This window comes from Sander lucioperca, chromosome 19, assembly GCF_008315115.2.
Source record: "Sander lucioperca isolate FBNREF2018 chromosome 19, SLUC_FBN_1.2, whole genome shotgun sequence".
Taxonomy (NCBI): domain Eukaryota; kingdom Metazoa; phylum Chordata; class Actinopteri; order Perciformes; family Percidae; genus Sander; species Sander lucioperca.
Window position 1 is genome coordinate 23,646,476 of NC_050191.1, and position 22,127 is coordinate 23,668,602.

The following is a 22,127-nucleotide window of genomic DNA, read 5'->3' on the forward strand; positions in this document are numbered from 1 at the left end:
CAGCCTCTTAGGATTCCATGCCCCTTTAACCATGGGCCGACCCCCTGCGGTGCCTTACGTCTTAATCACCCCAAGGGGCGAGCGGGAGACAATGCCTCGCCGTTTATGTGACAAGAATATAAGACAGCGCGAACTGCGGCCTGTGTTTATGCATGTGGGTTTCTGTTCCGCCTCTGTTATGGTCTGGTTACGGCATGTCAATGGGATCCCCCGTGTGCCCGACAAATAAAAAAGGGAGGATGCCATTTTTATCATTAAGGCAGTGGCTGTGCGCTGTGAGGGCTGTATGCAGCAGGGGAGGCTTGCGGAAAGCATGACCTTGCTCCCTGCTTTTCTGCTCTCCCTCCTTCCTGCACACCTGATTGCAATATCAGACATGCATCCTCATAGCGGCCAGGTCAGAGGTCACATTATTAGTGACATCACTTACAGTACATACCCAGAACTACCCACATCATTGTCTGTCTCCACAGCTAAATACTTTACTGCTCTGTCCAGATAAATGCCCTTCTCAAGGCTTTTTCCCCTTTGTCAGCAGGTGAAGGCTCCCTAGTCTTATTAATGGTGGTAGGTGGAGACCCATCCTCAAGCAGACTCAAAGTCAGGGTTGTTTTTTTTTTTTTTTTTTTAAAGAAAATTTTAAACGATGTAAAGCTACTTCTGCTGTATCTAACTATGCAGAAACATTTGGCAGTGGGAGAGGACACGTGACTGGCTTAAAATTAACAGGAGAGTGCATTTTAATATCTTTATCCCCTCACAGCAGGACCTTCCATTAGGTAGAGGCACATGTGCGCAGAAGAACAAACTGTTATTATGTACCATCGTATTTCTTCTAGATAGATAATAATTAAGAATAATAATTCTTAAAATGTAAAAAATAAACCTATAGTAATTCCATGTTATCAAATATCAGTGTAATTGAAAACGCAGTTACTAATTACTAGTTATGGCTATAGGCAACATGACGACTACTACTACTACTACTACTACTACTACTACTACTACTACTAATAATAATAGAGTGCTACATGCAGATGTATTATTATTGGTTCAGAGAAAAATTTCTCAGAAACTACTGGCCATATTACCGGATGTCAAAGCGAATGATTTGTACACCCATTAACACAAATATTTTGTCCAATGCTGGTTGCAGCTTTTTCTATGTTTAATTTCATTGTAAACAGAATATCTTTGGATTTTGAACTTTTGGTTGCAAAAAACGACATTTGAAGACATCACCTTGGAGTCTGGGAAACTGGAAACAACATTTGCCACCATTTTAGACTGAACAATGAAATCGATTAATTAAGAAAGTCATCTGCCGATGAATCAATGAAAATAATCATTATTTGCAGCTCTAGTAGAGTGAAAACTAGTGGCCGGATTTGAGAATCAAAATGAATTCTTGGACCCTGAGAATAGTAGTTTGACAAAACAATATAAAATCAATGTCCACTTACTAGCTTTCGACAGCATCTCATGGTCTTCATCAGCCAAATGAATGGCCAGATTTGCACAAAATGTGCTATGGATACTCATGGTTCCCACAGTTCCCCAGTTACAGGTATCAAAAAGGTAAGGAACACCATTCCCCCCCACCCACCTATTTTGTCTTGGTTGGTATGGCATATGATATGGCATGCCCTGCTGCCACTGCACCCACTGTTCCAGAGAGCGCTCCCAAACAGGTGCTTAACAAAATGGCTGCAGATATAAATGTGAGATCTGCAAAGCACACATAAAATTAATAATAAAGTCATAAAAATGCTCAGTCCAAAGTCAAAGTTAGTGCCGCAGACCAACACAAAACTGGAACTTCTTGTTCGGCTACAAAAAAGGTGACCACTCGGTTATATTAGTATTCACTGACAAGAAGGAGTCGCTGCACACGTCTCGCTATCATTTACTGCACTCCTCAACAGAAGAGATGTAGCTTTCTCTCTCATTAGGTGCTGCAGCCAGAGTCCCCACTGGTCTTTTATCCCCCCCGCCCCTCAACCCTCCTCCACAACCAGTGCAGCAGGTAGACTGCCAGCTGATGGCACCTCTGTCTGAGTGGCACTGCGTGCTACCAGGAGACCTCTTTTCCTCCTCGCAGAAGCTTGTCATCTATCATTACTCGAGGTGGCCTTGAGAATGATTCTGGCAGACAGCTCCAGCTTACCGTCTGGGGGCCCAACGTAAACAGCACACTGCTGGGCAAACAAGGGGGATGATGACCATTACTTTTCCAAGGTATGTGCCGTAAAATAATGTATTGTGTCGTGTTCCAGCTTAAAATCGGAAGGCAGGCTTGGCAGGCAGTGGGGTATTTTGGATCATTTGAGTTTTGTCTTTCTTTTTTTTTTTATACTGAAACGATTATTATTCTTTCTTCTTGTTCTCACACTCTGCTGTGTCGATTCAGGGCACATTCACACCAAGAATGTCTGAAGTGGTTTGAATAAACTCTGGATCACTCTCTTTTTAGTTAAAATGAGAACAAAAGCATTCAAAACCTGGCTCTGCAACAAATAACCACACCACGGCTGCGTGAAAATGCAAGTCTGTGTCCTATTCCAAGTAAAATGTGGTGCAGTATGTTTGGAGTAAGAACAGTCAAACCAACTAATGGAAAACCCCCAAACCACTCTGAGCTTTATGGGTATACGGAGACTGATGGAGACACCTTATAGCTGGCGGTGGTAACCACTGGCCATAAGATATTCCCACAGACATTTTACATTAGTGAGTAGATGGATTGAATGCAGAGCTTCAAATAGTGGACCTTAAAAGTTTAAACACCTTTCTTGCGATATCCACTGCAAGACGTGCAAACAGAATCTGAGCCATTACATGCTGTGGTCACGTTGTTATAAATCAGCTGAAACTCTCCATAATGGATTTATTATAATACAGAGCAGCATTTCAAGACCAAAATAATAATAACTTGGAACCTGTAATTTTTTGTCATAATACATTTGAATTACAAACTTTTTGTGTGGATTTTTTTGTTGCATTACTGTTAAAGTGGGATTAGTTTGTGGTTACTCACAACTTGCGGGCTACGTGTTGGGGTATGCTCAAAGAACTAGTTTGTACGAAGTGTCGTTAAAAGACAAAAAGGGACTATGGCCGTTCCGGACGGCCACACTTAAAGTCAGGGTGAAAAGCTTTCGGTAATAGAAAGCGACAACATGCGGTAATCACTTAAATATGGGGATAGCGACTTTAAGAAAGTCTTTAAAGGAAAGCACAGAGTTGCGCTTGGGTGCACACAAAAAGTGACATAAATATATGTGTAAAGAATGAAAAAAAGAGAGCCTGAGAGAGGTTCAAACCTTGCCCCATACACTTGGCCAATCGCTGATGGGATGTGCGTGCTAATGTTGGGTTGTCGGTTTGGAAAGTTACAGAAGTCGTTGGATGCAGCGTCACCAAATCTGACGGCCAAAAGTTGTTCGACCATCTGACAAGCACTTGTTCTTGGAGTATGCTGGTGCCTTAAAGCTCCCATATTATGCTCATTTTCAGGTTCATAATTGTATTTTAAGGTTGTACCAGAATAGGTTTACATGGTTTAATTTTCCAAAAACACAATATTTTTGTTGTACTGCACAGCTCTCTCTCACTGCTGCAGATCCTCTTTTCACCTTGTGTTCAGGTCTCTGTTTTAGCTACAGAGTGAGACATCTTTTCTTCTGTACTATCTTTGTTTGCACTCGCACATGCGCAGTAGCTCAGATCATAGATCATGTCAGCTAGCTCCATAGACAGTAAAAGAAAGGCTATTTCTCCAACTTCGGTCAGCTACAAGGCAGGATTAGCTGGGAGACTTCTTCTAAACAAGGGTGCACATGTAAGTAGTTCTTTTGTAGATTATGGTGAACTTGTGTCTTGTTGCAGTGCTTTGCCATTGAGAACGAGGCAGCATGCTAGCGCTAGAATGCTAACGGTTGTGGTTAGCCAGCTCGTTTCGGCTAGTTACGTAGAAAACTGTGCAGATTTTGACCAGCTCACCCGGAGACTGAAGGCAGGATACATTCAGAAACCAGTATCTCACTCAAAACAGCATGGATGTTTTTTTTTTTTCAAAGTTTGTATGTGTGTGGAAGCACCAGAGATACAAGATAACACTCCAAATCCCAGAAAAAGTGATTTTTTTCATAATATGGGCACTTTAATAGTGGAGGTGCGCAAAAGCCTGTTGTTATGCTCAAGTGCTCCTCATCAACTCGTACACTTCATAAACTTGTCATTTTACCACAAGAATTTGCACTTGAACCAACAAAGTGGTAAATGCCAGCGGTAAAGAAACTATTTGGGGTTTATAAGTTTTATTATTTCACTTCAACACATGACGGACTACAGCATCACACAAAATGTAACTGCTATGGTTCAGACTATATAACACAAGCTGCTGCAGGTGTGACCGCAGGTGAGACTTTCAGAATGTATGCAGCACTACAGTTAATTTGCCAAACGGTGAGAGCTGGGCACAGCATGGACCACCACAGCTTTGGACCACATAGGCCACGGTATACACAGAAACTAAACAGCACACAATGATTTTACACCTGAAGACCCCCCCAGTGAGGGTTGAACCCCAGCAAAGAGCACACATAATGAGTCCTGCTCGTCAGTGATGCACTGACCCAGGACGGGCACACACACATACACAAACCCCAACCCCCCCCCCATGTGCCTGTGGCACCCGCGCCTGGTCACCTCGCTCATGGATCAAAGGCAGTATGTCGTTCTAATCAGTCCTCACAGTGGGCAACCCCATTAATTCAATTCTATTTCATCAGCGGTGAGCAGACCACGAGAGGGGTCTGTACATTCCTGGGGTCCTGTGGTCCAGGAGTAATCCTATCTCTCAATGACCTGAGATCAGACTCTAACCTCATAATTGCTTGGAGACCGGTTTGGTTTCGCATGCTGACAGAATTGCAAGGTCTTTGCGGGAGGAAACAAAGACAGACATAGCTAATTTTCTGGACACAGCAGGGAAGTCAAGCAGAATTAATGACGCCATATATCAAATAATTCCAGACGATCAACCCCCCACTAAACCAGGCCAACACCACAGAACATGTACACTTACGGCACAAATAAGCTATATCAAAAGGATCAAGAACTGCACGTTAAGATTGAAAAAGTGGAATTTGTCAGATTATACTAGAGTACAGTTTCTTATTCTTTTGATAAACATAATAACAAAAAATGATTTGTCCAAAATAGTTTCTATGGGAAAATTTATTTTGATTTTGTATCACGATGTGTGATTTGCCTGTGGCATAATAAAATGCCTACTGGGACATAAGATAATGAGCTTTTCATATCTTACCGTACCTTTGGTCTCTGGTGGATGGGGATGCTCATCACAGGCAAATTAGATCTTTTGAGTATTGCCGTCTACACCTGCAGAAACAATAACAGTTGGTGAATATGGTGAGGATTGAAAAACACAAATGAAATGAAAACGTCTATAAAGCTGGCCCTAATATTCTTGTGCTCGCCATCTGTTAATGAATTAGGAAGAAAGAAAAAAATCTGGCATCCCTTCACTCAAAAGAACAACCCATTCACGTGTGGAACAATCTGCATCAAGAGATTTATTAGTGTAATCTTTGGTCTGGAGAACAGAAAGATGACTCCACAGGGACATACGCTACAGTGCAGAACCTATCAATACCTCTTCAACTGTCCTGAGAGCACATCAGAGGTTAACGTCGGATAATTCGGCAGCAGAAAAGGTCAAACTCAAGGCCCCAGGAATTGGTAGCAAATGATTCCCTGAGTGAAAATGAAAAAAAAAAAAAATACTACAATTGCTGTACATGCAAAACGGAAGGCTCTCCTCTTTTTAAGATGACGACAAAGGAGAGGGTCCGCATGGGAGATGACACTTCAAAAGCCCTCATTGTCGAACCCAACAACAGCACTGGTGTTCGCAAAAAAAAAAAACAGTGATCATCTGACTCCTCTGCGGTGGCAGCCTTTGGAAGTCACCACATCTCGCTCTTTGTGTGTGTCTGTCTAAGTATGAAAGAGTCTTGTTCGGAATCAGTGTAAAAGAGCTTTTTTTGTGAAAAAAAAAAAAAATGAAAAAGAATCCTGGTAGACCTCCATCCTTTATGACTTTAAATTATGAATGTATCACAGGGAATGAAACACATACAGTAGATCAATGTGGCAAACAAAAGCACAGACTCTTTAGTCAGAATCATTTTGATGGTGTGATGATGTATTTTTCTCATTTACATGGCATTTCCACTGCAGATAATGACCAGTGGAAAAATCACGTTTTGGTAAATCAAAGAACAAGGGTCTTTCTTGCTAGACCTAACAATCATACAAACAGAAATCCATCATAGATCAGGGAAGGATACAACTTTCCTCTCGAGAGCAGACTCCATAAACCAGAATGCAATTCAGCCATGTTGAACTTTAAAGGCTGTGGATCCTCCCGCTCTGCCTTCACTAGGATTACTGCCTTTTCTCTCGACCTAGACTTCAAGCCTGCAGCTGAAATTCCCAAACATGTGCATGTTCGCTCTCTCCAGGGGTGCTCAAAAGTAATTCTGGGAAATGTAGGCAACTTCTTACAACTTCTTACTTGTAACGCCCTGCAGTGCCCTACAGCTATGCTCTACTGTGCCATGCTACGGCCTGTGACGCCCTGCAGTGCCCTCCTATGCCATGAACTACTGCGACTACTATTTCTAGTCACTGTTCCATTATCTTTATTGTGACTATTTTTGCCACTGTTCATCACACCCCCAACCGGCACCGTCAAACACTGCCTACCAAGAGCCTGGGTTTGTCCAAGGTTTCTCCCTAAAAGGAAGTTTTTCATCGCCACTGTCGCACTAAATGCTTGCTCTTGGGGGAATTACTAGAATTGTTGGTTCTTTGTAAAATATAGAGTGTGGTCTAGACCTACTCTATCTGTAAAGTGTCTTGAGATAACTCTTGTTATGATTTGATACTATAAATAAAATTTAATTGAAAATTGAATTGAATTAGAAGTAGATGAGGCAGCTTCAGGAGGAACAAAAATGTCAAGTAGAGCCACTTCTTTAGGAAAAAAAAAAAAAGAAAAAAAAAAAACTCATCAGTTGTCACAATTTGATGAAATGCAGCAATCTGAGATAATCCAAGGGTGGATTTTTTTCCGCTTTCTTTTAAACTCCACTGTATAACTGGATAAAAGTATTTGAGCAAGACACTAACTTTAAACTTAAAGTAAATAAAGTAAATGTATTTGCTCCTACCTTAAAATATGCCGGCAAAAATAATTTCAAAAAACAATTGAAAAACTCGAAGTATCTGCTCTCCTTCAAAATAATGCACTGGTGATAGACAGCTCTCAGCATGGGCTGCAGAGTCGCACCATATGTCTCGAGGCAAAGCACTCTGGGAAACCTTTACAAAAAAGTGAAATGTTATTCAACGCTCATTCATCATGTTTTGCTGACTCCACTTCCAAGTCACACACATCACGTCAGACTTCATAGTCTGAAGAACATGATTTTGACTGCATTTTTCCTTTTAAGATGAAAAATGGTGGGAGGAAAGGCATGTTTCTTTATATAAAAAAAAAGTCTGATTTCCATTGTGATGATTGTGCAAGAATGGAAACAGCTAGCTTGCCAAATCTTCCTCGAGAGGATGATAAAAGACAGTAGCTCGCTGATATAAAACCAATTCTTTCCACCATCAGTTTACGGAGCTAAAAAAGCGGCTGCTGCTGCACGGAGAGTCAGTCTAAAAACAAAAGTTTTGACATATGGTTGTTTATGTACCACTGCCAAAAAAAAAAACTAAGTGAAATCTCATTAAAGGTTAGTGTCCAACTGTGCATGGACATATTTTAAGAAGTTGAAATGAATATTACCCCCTAAATACATTTTAGTTTCGGTTTTCAGTTCTGCTGCTACCTCTCTTTATCATATGACAAAGTATGATCATAATTAACACTACAAAAACACTCATAATACAACTTGTAATGACATAGTACTCTATATAAATGCACAATAGAGCGTGGGTTTAATGTAAAAGAAATTCAAATATTGTATTATATTGAGCTAGAACACTGTTTGGAGCTGTGGTGTACACAAAAAACCTGAAATGTTTCTCATTTTTTAATAGAAAATTTGTTGAAACCCATAGGAAAAATGTTTACTTTGCCATGACAGAGATGTTTTTCATTAACTCCACACAAAGTAAAATCATTAACTACGTCATTGACTTCTCCCTATAAATTTACATTTTGCCTCTTCGTCCTCTAATTAACTACTTGCATATCCGTAGTGGAAAATGTGCAGATAGAATAGGGCTGGGCGATATGGAGAAAATCAAATATCACCATATTTTGGACCAAATACCTCAATATCGATACCGCAACAATATTGGAGTGTTGACTAATGGTGCTTTCACAAAATATTTACACAATGAAATTTTTGATAAATAATCATCAGTAATGTGGATATAATGACTAAGTGGGTAAAGGCAAATAATAGAACAGTTACAACAGTCTGGTAAGTTCAGAAAATGACATAACTTTACTGTAATGCAGCCTTTAAAACCAGGAAAAGACAACACTTATGTCATATTACGATATTATGATATCCAAAATTTAAGACGATATCTAGTCTCATATCACGATATCTAGTCTCATATTATGATATCGATATAATATCGATATATTGCCCAGCTCTAAGATAGAGTCTGAAAAGTCACCACTGAATGATATTTAAAATGAGAAGCCGCGCAGTAACTGAGAAGTAATGGATAAATACTCCATAATAAGTGACGAATAACGCCTAAAATTGAAAAGATTAATCTTTTTTCAGGGTATGGATAAATGTGGAACGATGAAACTTTGTTAAATAATTTTTTTGGCTTCTCTAACAGGCATTAACACTTTATCAAAGAAAACTGTTTCAATTTATTTCGTGCAAGAAGCCGCTCTCTCTTAATCGCAGTACATACAGAGAAAAGTTGTTCCATGGCAATTACTGTAAACTTGTCAAATTGAACCCTGAGCAATAAATCATATTTGTAATTATCGATTGATTGAAGGCGCTATCTAACTGTGAAAAACACTTGGAAGCATAATACATCAATTTTAATGGCATTTCTTAATCAGAATGCTCAGCAGAGACCAATTAGGGCCTGAGAGATAGAGACCCAACATTAATAATCAAACTGGGCTGCTCTCACATTGCCTTCGTTCTGAAAAGGCTGCTGGAGCCGTTTTTTAAGAGTCCTAATGATTTCAGGGTGAAGTTATTGTCTTAAAAAATTTATTATATGACCATGAAAACAAAGCAAGGGTCTACTTCTTATTGCAAATTCTGAGCAGCTTTGTGTCAGCCAGACCGCCAAATCACCACTGGCTGGCGTAACTACAGTTTAAAGATTTCTCTTATAAAAATCAAAAGCGCCAATGAATTCATGTCCACAGAGCTGGGAACGGAGAGGCCTATCTTGCAAATGCTGAGAAACAGAAATGTCTGCTCGGGAAAGCTACAAAATTACACAGGGGACTACAGGCAAGGAGCAATGATGAAAGATATCTTTACAATGCCACCTTTAGCCGCCGTCTTATTATTAATGTTACGGTCCATTTTATCACGGCCAAATGTCTGTGTGTCTTTGAATACAAGAAACAGCCAAACTGCGACGCACAAAATATAAGAGCTGCACACAGAGACTGAGGAACGTTGCCCTTCATGTCTGTGCCAGTATAGTTTACTTCTCTTGGATTTTTCACCCTTCATTTCCTTATCTGCAGATTTGAGCGGCAATCGCCGGACTTTTAAGTCCACTCCAATGAACTGTAAGGATATAAAGAGAGGTTAAGTAACTAGGTTTAAGTAGAGGCAGCAGTATATTTTTACCCCTATTCAGTAACACCGATAGTCCTATTTTGATATTTTGGTGACCCACTGACATCCAGTGAATGTGACAAAACTATTTTTCATCATTCATTGCATATCAATGGCAACAGCTGGACCCCCTGACAGACAGCAAGAGCGGATATCGAAAACAGTCGGCAAATACAAACAGCCTGCCTTCATTATTATTTGTCCCTAGATATCATGCTATCGTTATTTAATACAATTAATGACCCCGGTAATTGTGCTGCAGGTATTTAAACAGGGAAATTGCCAACACGAATTAATCAACGCTGGAGTACATGTATCACAGCATTAGGTGGCTGGGATGGGGCCAATATTTTAGAAGATGTTCTAGTCCTTGGAAGCCTGCATCCAGGCTAAAGGTAAACAGGTTGTAAATAGGATGCTAATACAGATGCACATCACACCTCCTGCGAACACATGATTTATGTATCCTCTTAACTCTAAAGCCACCTTTCAACGAGCACTGTTGGAGTATGCAAATCAGACATGGCTCTAAGTCGCCGTTATGTATACTTCCATTAAATGTGAACTATTTACATAACCGTTCCTTACTGGAGATAACTGATTTAGAGTTTTACAGTTGCAGAACGAGCGGATCCTTCGGAATCAAAATGTATTGTAGAGGTGAAATGGGCTACACCAGCAGAAGACCCCACCGGGTACCACTCATCTCCACTAAAAATAGGAAAATGAGGCTACAATTTTCACAAGCTCAACAAAACTGGACAGTTGAAGACTGGAAAAATGTTGCCTGGTCTGATGAGTCTTGATTTCTGTTGAGAGACATTCAGATGGTAGAGTCACAATTTGAGAACATGGATCCGTCATGCCTTGTTACCACTGGGCAGGCGTGGTGGTGGTGGTGTAATGTGGTGGTGGTGTAATGGTGTGGGGGATGCTATGCTATCAATATGGGCCAACATTTCTAAAGAATGCTTCCAGCACCTTGTTGAATCAATGCCACAAAGAATTAAGGCAGCTCTGAAGGCGAAAGGGGGTCAAACACGGTATCAGTATGGTGTTCCTAATAGTCCTTGAGGTGAGTGTAATGATTGCAGAAGATTACTGTGACGGCCTGCTTGATATCAAATATTTAATATGCTTTATTTTCTTGCAAATACCAAGATAAATGGCAAAATCAAGGGGAAAACACCCCACAGTGGAATTACTGCAGCACATAAACTATATACCGCTGTCATGTAGTGGCACCACTCAAATGACAGTAGCAAAGCTTAGATAGTTTTATTGTAATTTCCCATGGTTCTGAGAAGAAAGGTGGGGGGGAAATGAGTTCAAGTGACTTCAGTGACCGATGAAATTTGTTTTCCTCTTGAAGTAATTTGAAGTCTGCTTTGCCTCAAGCGGACAGGGCTGGTTCAAGTCTGACATTCCACCTCAAAACCTGTTCCACTAGGCCTCTCTTTAAAGCTCCGCTTCTCCTCAAGGCAGATTCAATTATTCAATTTCAAATAAATTATTACATAATACATCCATGTCCTTCAAAGGGGCAATGCACTCTCAAATAATGTCTGGTATTTTCTGCATTTTTTAACAGCCCAGACATACCTAGAATAGATTCAATATTTTATTATAGATGATGTTTTTTCCAAAGTATAGATAAGATAGTAAAATACACCTTATTAAAATGACTAAGGTTCATAAAAGAGATGCCAGGGGAGCTGTGGCTGTAAGATAGCCAGGCTTAATGGGAGCCTGCATAAACAACAAAACACGGCAGCAGTTGCGGCGGTGGTGATGAGCTACAAGACAGAAACGATGTTCCATGTCCGCCTCCTTCCCTTCTCTCCCCCAGCCATGGAGCAAACCTGCAGTGTCATCATATGGGGCTAACAGGCTTAACCTGCCCCCCATGGAGCCACTCACCACACAGCAGCCTCACAGACTGCAGGGGCCCTGAGATGAAGCCTCACAGGCCCTGAGTCCAAACCAAATTCTTGCCCCCTGTCCCCAAACATGTCAAGTGAATTCAAACCGTTTGTGTGGGTATTACAATTATGGTAATAGCTTAAATTGCTCTTCTTAGAAGGGCTAACTGGGGTTTTTTTATCCCAGGAAACCAAATATTTCCAAACATCGCATTAAATGACATTGGGTTAAAGCTATGGGTAAATTTGGAATTGGGTCCTTATCTGGTAAGTATGGCCCTTGGCCCTGGCTCTTGGTGTCAGCTTGCTTGCTCTGGGCCTAATGAGTCCCAGCATTTTGTCGGGCAGCGTAACTTGGCTCTTCTTTCTGGAAAGCACAGCTGATGGACTACATAGAAAATATTAAGGCCACAATAACACTATGACATGGGCTAATGCACAGCTCTCAACAAACTTGGTATGTATGTGCACAGTAAAGTGCTGAACATAGCTGGATCCACAAAAGAGTACGCACTTAAAGGCTGTTATCGCTGGCCAGTTTCTTTTATTTAGTGGGAATAGGCTTTTTTAAGCAAAATAGATTGATAAAGTAAAAATGAATTTGCTAACACTCTACTCTTTACTAATAACATACATCTAAATGTGCTGTAAATTATATTATCTTATACTAAAATGCATCTAATGAATGTACAAAATACCCCAAATGCTCAAATAATATACAATTCAATCTAGACAAGCTAAAAGCTATTAACCATCTCCAATCAAATGTTATTGAAGAATTAAAACCTTATTTTAAAGTGCACAAACTAACATTTGAAAGGAAGCTACTGACACAACTCTCCATGGGTGTAGGAGGTCCACAGCTTAGTGCATTCTGAGACCATTTGGGTCTCTGTACAGGAAAACTGCAGGCTTTTTAGAAATCGGATACCAGTATCACTAGCCCTTCAGTGACTGTGTTCAAGAGGGCAGCTGAAGAGACAGCCTTTCCTAGTTCACTGATCTCTAAAGAGCTTGGGAAGCACAGCGATCGCTCGTGGCCTTTTGCCCCGTGTACATTAGCAAGTATATTATGCTTTGTAATAACCTCTGATTCTAAATATTCAGCAGCATTTTCAAGCAAAGGTATCACTGCCAACGAAACGCAACAAGGGAAGCATAAAGGCTGCAGAAGGATTAGCCGAAGGCTGGTTCTGCACTGTTGGTAAAGATGAAAAATTCACCCAAAAATGTTTGGCCACAGAACAAACTCATCTTAATTGACCTTACAAAAAAGGTGTCACACCCTTTCAGTGTGGACTGCAAAAGTCCAGGTTTTCCTCAGAGTAGCAATGTTTTTCAAAATCTCGCTATATAACTTGGCTAGATACATAAAATTAGAAATCAGTATTAATAGAAACGCCAAACCTTAAAGTCACAAATTATTTACATTTCTTTCAAAGCACCTGATTGAAAGAAAAAAAGGGGGCCTTAATATGCTTTGTCTTAGACGAAAATAATATCCTATCCTCCTCCTTTCACTGAACGCTCCTTCATCATCAAGATATCAAAGCTGCACGCAGTCAACCAACTCAAGACAGAAGCATTCTCTCACCTCTTTTGCTAACCTGCCTGTTACCTTTGATACACTTATAAACATGGCCAGGACATCCCACCATGATCAATGACAGACTGGATCTTTAGAGTTAAACTGAGCTTGCTTTGGTGCCACTTCAGAGAATTAACTGGCTGCGGGCTGCGGGTAAAGCTTGGATGAGGCTGTTGTCTCCAACAGGTAAAAGATAATCTAAGTTTGGTCCTGCTGTCATTGAACTGCCGCTTTTGCCACTTCAGCATGACTACTTGAAAAGGAATGAAAATTAAAAAGATGCTACAGCCTTGATAAGCATGCTGCACCCAGATACCTGTGTGCACCACTTATGTGGCTGTAGCAATTTAGCTATGATAGGCTCCATTAATGCAATGCCTACTGGGGGAATTCAGACGACAGTTTCAAGTGGATCAAAAACAAGCACGCGTAAAGAACAAGTATATGTTGAGAATAAGATAAAGTGACATTAAGGGGTGCAGAGACCCAACCAAGACCCCTGTTGTTTACACTGTGTCTAAGAACTGAGTTATACTGGAAAACATAATTTGGTCTCCGTGGTAAGAACCATATAGCATCACAAAATGTCATCTATCTTTAGCATTGAAAGGAATAGCTTGAGATTTGACTTTCTTGCCTGTTAGATAAGAAGATTGATAACACTCAAGTCAGTACGGTAAATATTAAGCTACTGCCAGTAGCCGGTTAGCTTAGCATAGCTTACCACAACAGCACTGATGTGAGCATAACATATACATGCACTTATGTACATTTAGTAAAAAAATAAAAATATAATAATAATAATTATATATATATATATAAATATAAAACATACATACATACATACAGGGCCAGACTTTCTGTGTTTTAAACTGATGTAAATTCTGCTTTTTATTCAGTTGTTTAACTGTGAGCATGAATTAAATAAACTCCACCTCAAACAAAACAGCTGATAACAGGTTGAAACAGCTTGCCTGGCTCTGTCCAAAAGGTAACAAAAATCCATCTACCAGTTGCCTCTAAAGCTTACCAATTATCACAGTATATCTAGGTTGTTTAGGCTGTGCAAACGCCAAAGTGTAAAAAGTTGGTTACGTGCCAGACTAAGCTAAGGTAGGCGCATGCTGGCGGTAGCTTTAGGTTTATACAAATATAAGAGAGGTATCAGTTTTCTTAACGAATGCAACCATAACATAGTTTTTATGGTTTGGTCAAAACCACACTTGTAGTATAAAATAATGTGGCTGTTCTTGCTACTATTAGGTTACTTGTTATTTTTATTTCACCAACAATTATGAAATATGCTGCTGGTGCTTTAGGCCTGGGCAATATGGCCAAAATCTTCTATCCTTATATAGCTAATTTCATATCTCGATAACTATATATATATATCTATCTATATATATATATATATCTATATATATATAGATATATATCTATATATCTATATATATATAGATATATATCTATATCTATATATATATCTATCTATCTATCTATCTATCTATATATCTATCTATATATATCTATCTATATATATAGATATCTTATCTATCTATATATATATAGATATCTATATCTATCTATCTATATATATATAGATATCTATATCTATCTATCTATCTATCTATCTATCATCTATATATATATATATATATATATAACTATATATATATATATAACTATATATATATATATACTATATATATCTATATATCTATATATATATATATATATATATATATATATATATATACTATATATATATATACTATATACTATATATATATCTATATATATATATATATATATATATATATATATATATATATATATATATATATATATATATAACTATATATATATATAACTATATATATATATATATATATATATATATATATATATATATATATACTATATATATATAACTATATACATATATATAACTATATACATATATATAACTATATACATATAAAATCACGAGATAGCATGTTTTCTGGTAATTCAATAAATAAATATAAATAAATAGTATATATGAAATAACCACATAGTCAAGCCTGTTTTTGTATACCCCTGTCCTGTCGGAGTTAAATCATTGACAAATGAAAAGTAATGAGTATTTTCTCGTTTTATTAAGAACTTTGGTGCAAAATAAACATAACGTGCAAGGATCAGAACATAAAGTGTGGTCCAAATGACGTAAATGTTGCGTAACGTAGTTCGCTGCTTGTTATTCAACATTGCAATAGAAACGATATAGAAAAAAATATATGATAGACATTTTATATTGGTTTGATGATATTCATCATCATATCACCCAGCCCTACTCCAACCCTACTTTGCATTTAGTTTTAGCTGTGTTTATAATTAGCTTCATATCAATGTGCTAGGTTCAGTGCAACAACATCATACACTCCAGGTTCAAGGCTCTTACAGTATTCTCATGGATTAACTGCCATCTGAAAATCACAAACAAAAGAACTCTCTTCTGTCGATGTCTGAAAAAATGTAGAAAACAAGTTACCCCAATTAAGTAAAAGATGCAGGCAGGCCGTGTGGGTAACCTGCATGAAAAGTGTGTTAAAACCTAGATCATTTTAATACTACAAATATAGAAACAGCTTTTCAACTGCAGACATTTTAAAGTGGTGCAAATGACTACAGAATTGTTTTCCTCAATCGATTAAAAATGTTCTAACCAAAAATACAAAGAACAGTGTCCACACACACTCACAATAGAGAGTGAGCTCCTAGCCTTTGGAAGCTGTTCTTTGTAACCATGTATGTATGATCATTATCGCTCCTGCTCCCAACAAAGATTTTAGCCAGACGAGCAATGGGCAACAAAGATGAGCAAAAGACCTTGTACTTTTCTGCTTTTTGCTCAACATTGAATCTTTGAATGGCTGTTGACCGCTGCAGTTTTATTAAAAAGGTAAACTATATGCAGAGTAAATGCACACATTGACTCAAGGTAGCCTATGGATGAAATTTAATTACTGAAAATGTGGTTAAATCTATGTCTTTAGAATGTAATTATCAAAAAGACACAATTTTTAGACTTAGAGAATGGAGTTCATTGTCTAACAAAGGCGTAAAAACACACACACACACACACACACACACACACTGGCTACATTCACACGTTAATATTTTCCTTTGGAGAGCAGGTGCAGATAAACAGAAGCATTGTATGTGCATTCTTTAAAAAAGGAGACAGGGAAAATGGCTCCATCTCATCTAAGCCGCTGCCTTGCACCAGCCAAGGCATCATTATGTTTATCTGACTGTTACATGGAAAACACTGAGAGAAGAACCTGGCTTTCTGCAGTTATCTTTGTTGGGGAGCTTGGCACCGCTTCTGTTCTCTGCACTCCTTTAAACTACAGTCCATCACCAGAGGCAAAAGCAGCAGATCGCAACTTCATTCCAAGTACAAGAACATACTGTACAGCATTTCTCCACCTCTCCAGCAGTAATACACACCATTCAAATGATTAACTCCTTAACCTGCAAAAGAGCTTTACTTCTTGGAAAAACCATGTGAATATAAAATAACTACTAACTAAACTGCCTTGAGCTACAGTATTATAATTTGCTGACCAGAACAACAGGAGTCATTTTTCGCTTGGCCTTTACTAATGGGATAAATGCCTCGGGGTAATTTCAAAATGAATTCCTCAGGCCAGGCAGTTCCCCAGGCCAACCGAAAATCACATTTGATATAGAAGGATTATCCCTGATTGAGTTTATTGCAAAGAAGCTTGTGACAAACTGGAGAAACCCATAACGCTTTTACAGAGGTGAGGCCTGCCTGACAATGAGGCTGTGTAGCTTAACACACACCTCTGTATATTGCTGCTGTAATCCTCCATCTACAGTGAGTGGTTATTCTAAATATGCAGAGACAATTCTCCCATCATACGTAACAGATGAGGCGAGAAGACCCTTGCTAAATGGCCCCAGCTCTGAGGCAAATGCATTGTCTTACCTCATCGAGTGCAGAGCTCCCTGGCTGTTCAGAGAGGACTAGGACTAAAGCTCTTAATACCCGCCTTGATTCACGATAGCCTGCTAGGTTTTCAAATGTCATCAGTGGGGAAGTGTGTCCTGCTCCTGCCCCACATGTTCGGCCCATTAATGAAACAACCACACCGTACATCAATAAGGAATAGGAACACATACTGTCAAGCCGGGTGGCTGTACATCTATTTATATATAGCAACACGCTCATGCCGGGGCTCGTAAAAACAGGCATCAGTGCCAGGAGGACTGACAAGTGTGTTGTTGGGTACGAGGGCTGATAATGAATCATGCTAAATATGGACTACAGATTACATTTGATAATGTTATATATTAGTACCAACCTCATTCTTTCATCAATGCCTTCTCATTTGCCAGGGAATAAATGAAACACTTGCTTGCCATGGAAAAGTGGCAGCATTTCTAAATGGATGGATTCATAAGTAACTTTGTGCATGAAAATTGCACAGTGGCCCTTACAACTAGTGCTCTACTTCCCAGCCAAGGGTACAGCCTTTCACTGTAACAACAGATGGGACTTGTGTGATGATGAGTAATGCTTTTGTTGTCTGGAGGATGGGTCTTGCAAAGTGCTGCGGGCTACAAGTTATATATACATCTGTAGAATTTAAGAATAGGACTTTAAAAATACACTCAGACACACTGCAGAGTGCAGCACACCTAGGATGCAATAAGATGCTTTTATGCACTTGTGATATTAATGGAATTGTTTAATTTGGGAAAGCATGCAAGCATAAATTCAAATATGCAGTAGAGCCACATTGACATAAGTCAATATTTGTTAACTAGTTGCTTCATTTTGCACATGGTGTACTCATTATTAAATGATTCGACGTACATTTAGAGTATCAAACTATATTAAAAGGATTTAAGTCAAGTTAAGGTGTTTTTTTATGCTTTTTAGAAAATGTATCTGTGGCAGTCACCGCCTGTTTGTCCTTGGTTGCCGACCTTTTTACTAACTGACCACTACTTCACTATGTTAGTTTCTGTCACAAGCTCTGAGACGTGAAGTTAGTTTTTTATTTCTTGCAGGAGCGCTTGCGCACAACATGAGCGCCGCACACACCATTTGGTAGGCTATGGTCCTCAGCTAAGGGGTGGCAGTGAAACTGATGATCCTCCTCTCATTCATTCATGATAGGACAAGTGCCCTGGTACCGTCTAAACTCCTGCCTGGCACAAAGCACGTCCAAATGTAGCGTACATAAAGTCAGCGTGGGGACTGCTTCCACCTACGCGGACTGAGCGCTTACCTCCCCGGTCGCTCGCTGCTCCTGTCCCCCGGCGTTTGTCCTTGTTTCGCTACGACGCTGCTTATGTATGAATGCTGTCTTTATCCTGTAAAGACTGCTGTTGCATTTTACAGCAAAGGGAACCACACTGTGCACCGGTCGCGGCTGTGTGCTGGTCGGTAAGTAGCCTGTCTGTGTTTGTGTGTGCACCGCTCAGCACGTCACCAAGTGGGGTGGACAGGACTTGGCAGACGCGTCTCTCTGTGCTCCCTACGCGGCGGCGGATCTGAGATGTAAGCGACTGCTTGGACGGGGCTGGCATACCGTGTGGCCACTTTTCTCCCGATGCTGCTCCTCCCCTTTCATTTTGGTTTGTTCACACAAGCCCTACAGCGCCCCCCACCCGCCACTATGTGCAATTACATGTAACTGCAAAAGCTGTGTTCCCACCACAGCATCAGTAAGGACAATAAAGTCGTTCTCATACTGTAAGGAGGGTCCTGGCATCATCAGGGGCCACTGAGAGAGGCTCATGCAGGTCTACATTTATTTGATTCTCTAAAGCAGGGATCTTCAAAAGGGGGTCCGAGACCCCTAGGTGGTCCTCAGAGTCAATGCAGGGGGGGGCCTCAAATTATTTTTGAAAGTTTTTTTCAAAAATTAAAATGTCTTAACATGAATCCAACATATTATTAGCAAATATAAATCCCCACTGATGATAGGCTTACTGGCCTATAGGTAAGGTAGGTAGCCATCCACAGATACAGTTCATCCTAAGGATTCATTGTGTCACATGTATGTTTAACATTAAAACATGATTTTTTTAAATCATGCCAATAATTATCATTTTATAGCTTAGTTTTCTATGCAAAAAAAAGTATTGTATAAAGGCTTTAGGCCATCCACAAGTTATTGTAGGCCCAGTTTAATTTGCAACTTAATTTTATACAATATATGTAGTAGGGGGTCTCTGCTCCGTCTCTCTTTCAGTTAAGGGGTCCTTGGTTTAAAAAACGTTGAAGACCCCTGCTCTAGAGTCTATGCACAATAAGAGAATGTAATTTGTAATGTCCAACTTTGGGTTCAACATTGGGGGGGTTGAGATCTCCACTTTTGAGCAAAATCGAAATTTTGAGCATATCAAACACATTTTCTGCATTCTGGTGAATTTGTCTGCAACAATTTGTGCCTTTTCTGCATTATGGTGCAAATGTCTTTATTTATGTTAAGGAAATTATTTTCAGATTTTGGGGGAAGGGGGGGTTGCACTGCCCCCCCCCCCCTGTAAATTACACCTATGGTAATATCAACTTGCAGCAAAACCCATTCCCATAGGCAATGAAGAAGGGAAGAAAATCACAGGAAGCTTTTCACAGGTCAGAATCTCTTAAAAGGACCACCGACACTGGTTGTTTTTCATTCTTGGTCCTGAAGTATCCAGAACACGGCACCTTATCCTACCTGGTAGTTAAGCCTGGTAATTACATTCACTTTGCCCACTGGCTGTAAACCAGCCCCTGAATAAAAATCAACAATGCTCTCTCTGGCTGGATCCAAATCAGCTAAAATAAATGTCCTTTGTGCTTTCTGAACCACTTTTCTATGAACACAATCAGAAACGTGATGCGGTCAAGAAGAAGGGATTATATGAAGGAAGAGATTAGGGCTTTGTCACAGAAGACATTTTGACATATCACAAAAGGAAAAGCTCAGGCGTGAATAATAAAACAAATGGTGGTTGGATTCCATTTAGCAGCTTTGGTTTCAGCACCTTTTTTTAAACATTTAGATAATTTGACTATAGCTCTTATCTTGGCTGCCTCTTAGATAGGCCACTTGCAGGGCAATTAACTCAGGAATTAACAAAGCAACTGTCTAATCCACAGTTTTTGACCCTATAGGACCTTTAAATACTGTCCATATCTCCACAACCCCTTCTAAAGCTTTCCTGTTGTTGCTTAACAGAGCTATTTGTGCTTACCTGATGGATTGTTACCATGACACAGGAATCCATTAGAGTCAGTTGTTTTACTCTTGTAATGCCCCTTTACTGACCCTACTGTATACACAGATGGTACATCCACACAGGTGTTTTCACTTATTTAGCTTGATTAGTCCTCCTATAGGGACTGTGTGGGAGTGTACATACTGTTTGATTGACATCTCTATCAAGCACCTGTTGGGGTGTAACAAGTTGTGTTTGGTGAGATCCCATTTGTTTCCCCCTGTTTAGCTCCACCCATCTTTCATCTGGGCAGGGGTCTAATTAGCCTAAAATGAGGTGTAAATAATAATAATAATTTATGATTGGCTAAATTCCATTTAGCTGCTTCACTTTCAGGGTCCTGGTATTGTGCATGCTGGCTCACTGTCATGGCTTACCCTTTGCAGGACGTGACATGGGAAATTAAGCCTATTCCGCTTTTGCATTGTAATTGCATTGCCACTTTTTTGCAACACTAATTGTTATCATCCATAATCAAGTTCTGCTAAGGTAAACATATGGCCATAGGCAGGAATACCAAGTGGTGGAGTACTAAGTACTTAGATGTTTAGTAAAAGTAGTAATAAGAATAGCCCTACATCTACTTAAAGGTCCAATGTGTAGGAATTTCTCCCATCTAGCGTTGACATCATATATCGCAATCAGCTCTCTCGCGCCATGCAGTTCAAAGAGCGTATTACAGCTACGGTAGCCTTCACGCTTCAAAAAGTTAGTCTCTTGTTCTTTTCAATATCCTTTATCTTTTTCTGGGCGAAGAAGAACACTCCTGTTCCTGAAATTTGGATTTTGAATATGTGTGGTCCTCCATGTTTCCTTCTGCAAACTTGCCGGGGCCGAGAAGCTACGATACCCATTAGCAGCATTAGCAGCACCTGTGAGTTTATCATGTGACAGTGAAAACGTGAAAGGCGGAGCAGTAGACCTGTATGTCCCTTACTGGCTAACGTATTTCAAGATGGCGCATGAATATGGAGCATCTACCCCTGTTCATGCGAATACAAATGTAAAATGTCAAGCTAAAAGGAATACTTGGAATTGATGGTGGTGGTAAATATTCATGAAAAAGGACACGTTTGTGAACGGGCAACACAGATTTTGGTAATGAACAACTAAATACGTTACACACTGGACCTTTAAGGAAAAATAAGTATCATCAGAAAAGTATCTATATATCTATATATCTACATATCTATATCTATATCTATATAGATATCTATATCTATATAGATATAGATATAGATATATATATCTATATATATATACAGTACTGTGCAAAAGTTTTAGGCAGGTATGAAAAAATGCTGTAAACTAAGAATGCTTTCAAAAATGGAAGTGTTAATAGTTTTTTTTCATCAATTAACAAAATGCAGTGAATGAACAGAAGAGAAATCTAAATCAAATCAATATTTGGTGTGACCACCCTTTGCCTTCAAGACAGCATTGATT

At 39.4% G+C, this 22,127-nt stretch overlaps 1 protein-coding gene across 5 annotated transcripts in view; it reads right to left on the reverse strand.

Moving 5' to 3' along the window:
• The window catches only part of LOC116041995 (kelch-like protein 29), a 219,684-nt gene extending 198,923 nt beyond the window's left edge, over positions 1 to 20,761 (reverse strand). The window contains exons 1-2 of one of the 5 annotated variants that reach the window (XM_031288114.2): positions 20,658 to 20,761; positions 5,338 to 5,406 (exon numbers count right to left, since the gene is read on the reverse strand). The gene's annotated coding sequence lies outside the window, so the exon portion shown is untranslated. Of the gene's footprint in view, positions 1 to 5,332; positions 5,407 to 18,697; positions 19,001 to 20,657 lie in introns of those variants that run through there. The other 4 variants (XM_031288115.2, XM_031288116.2, XM_031288117.2 and 1 more) reach the window with 4 other exon arrangements.
• Between the last annotated feature and the right edge of the window lie 1,366 nt (positions 20,762 to 22,127).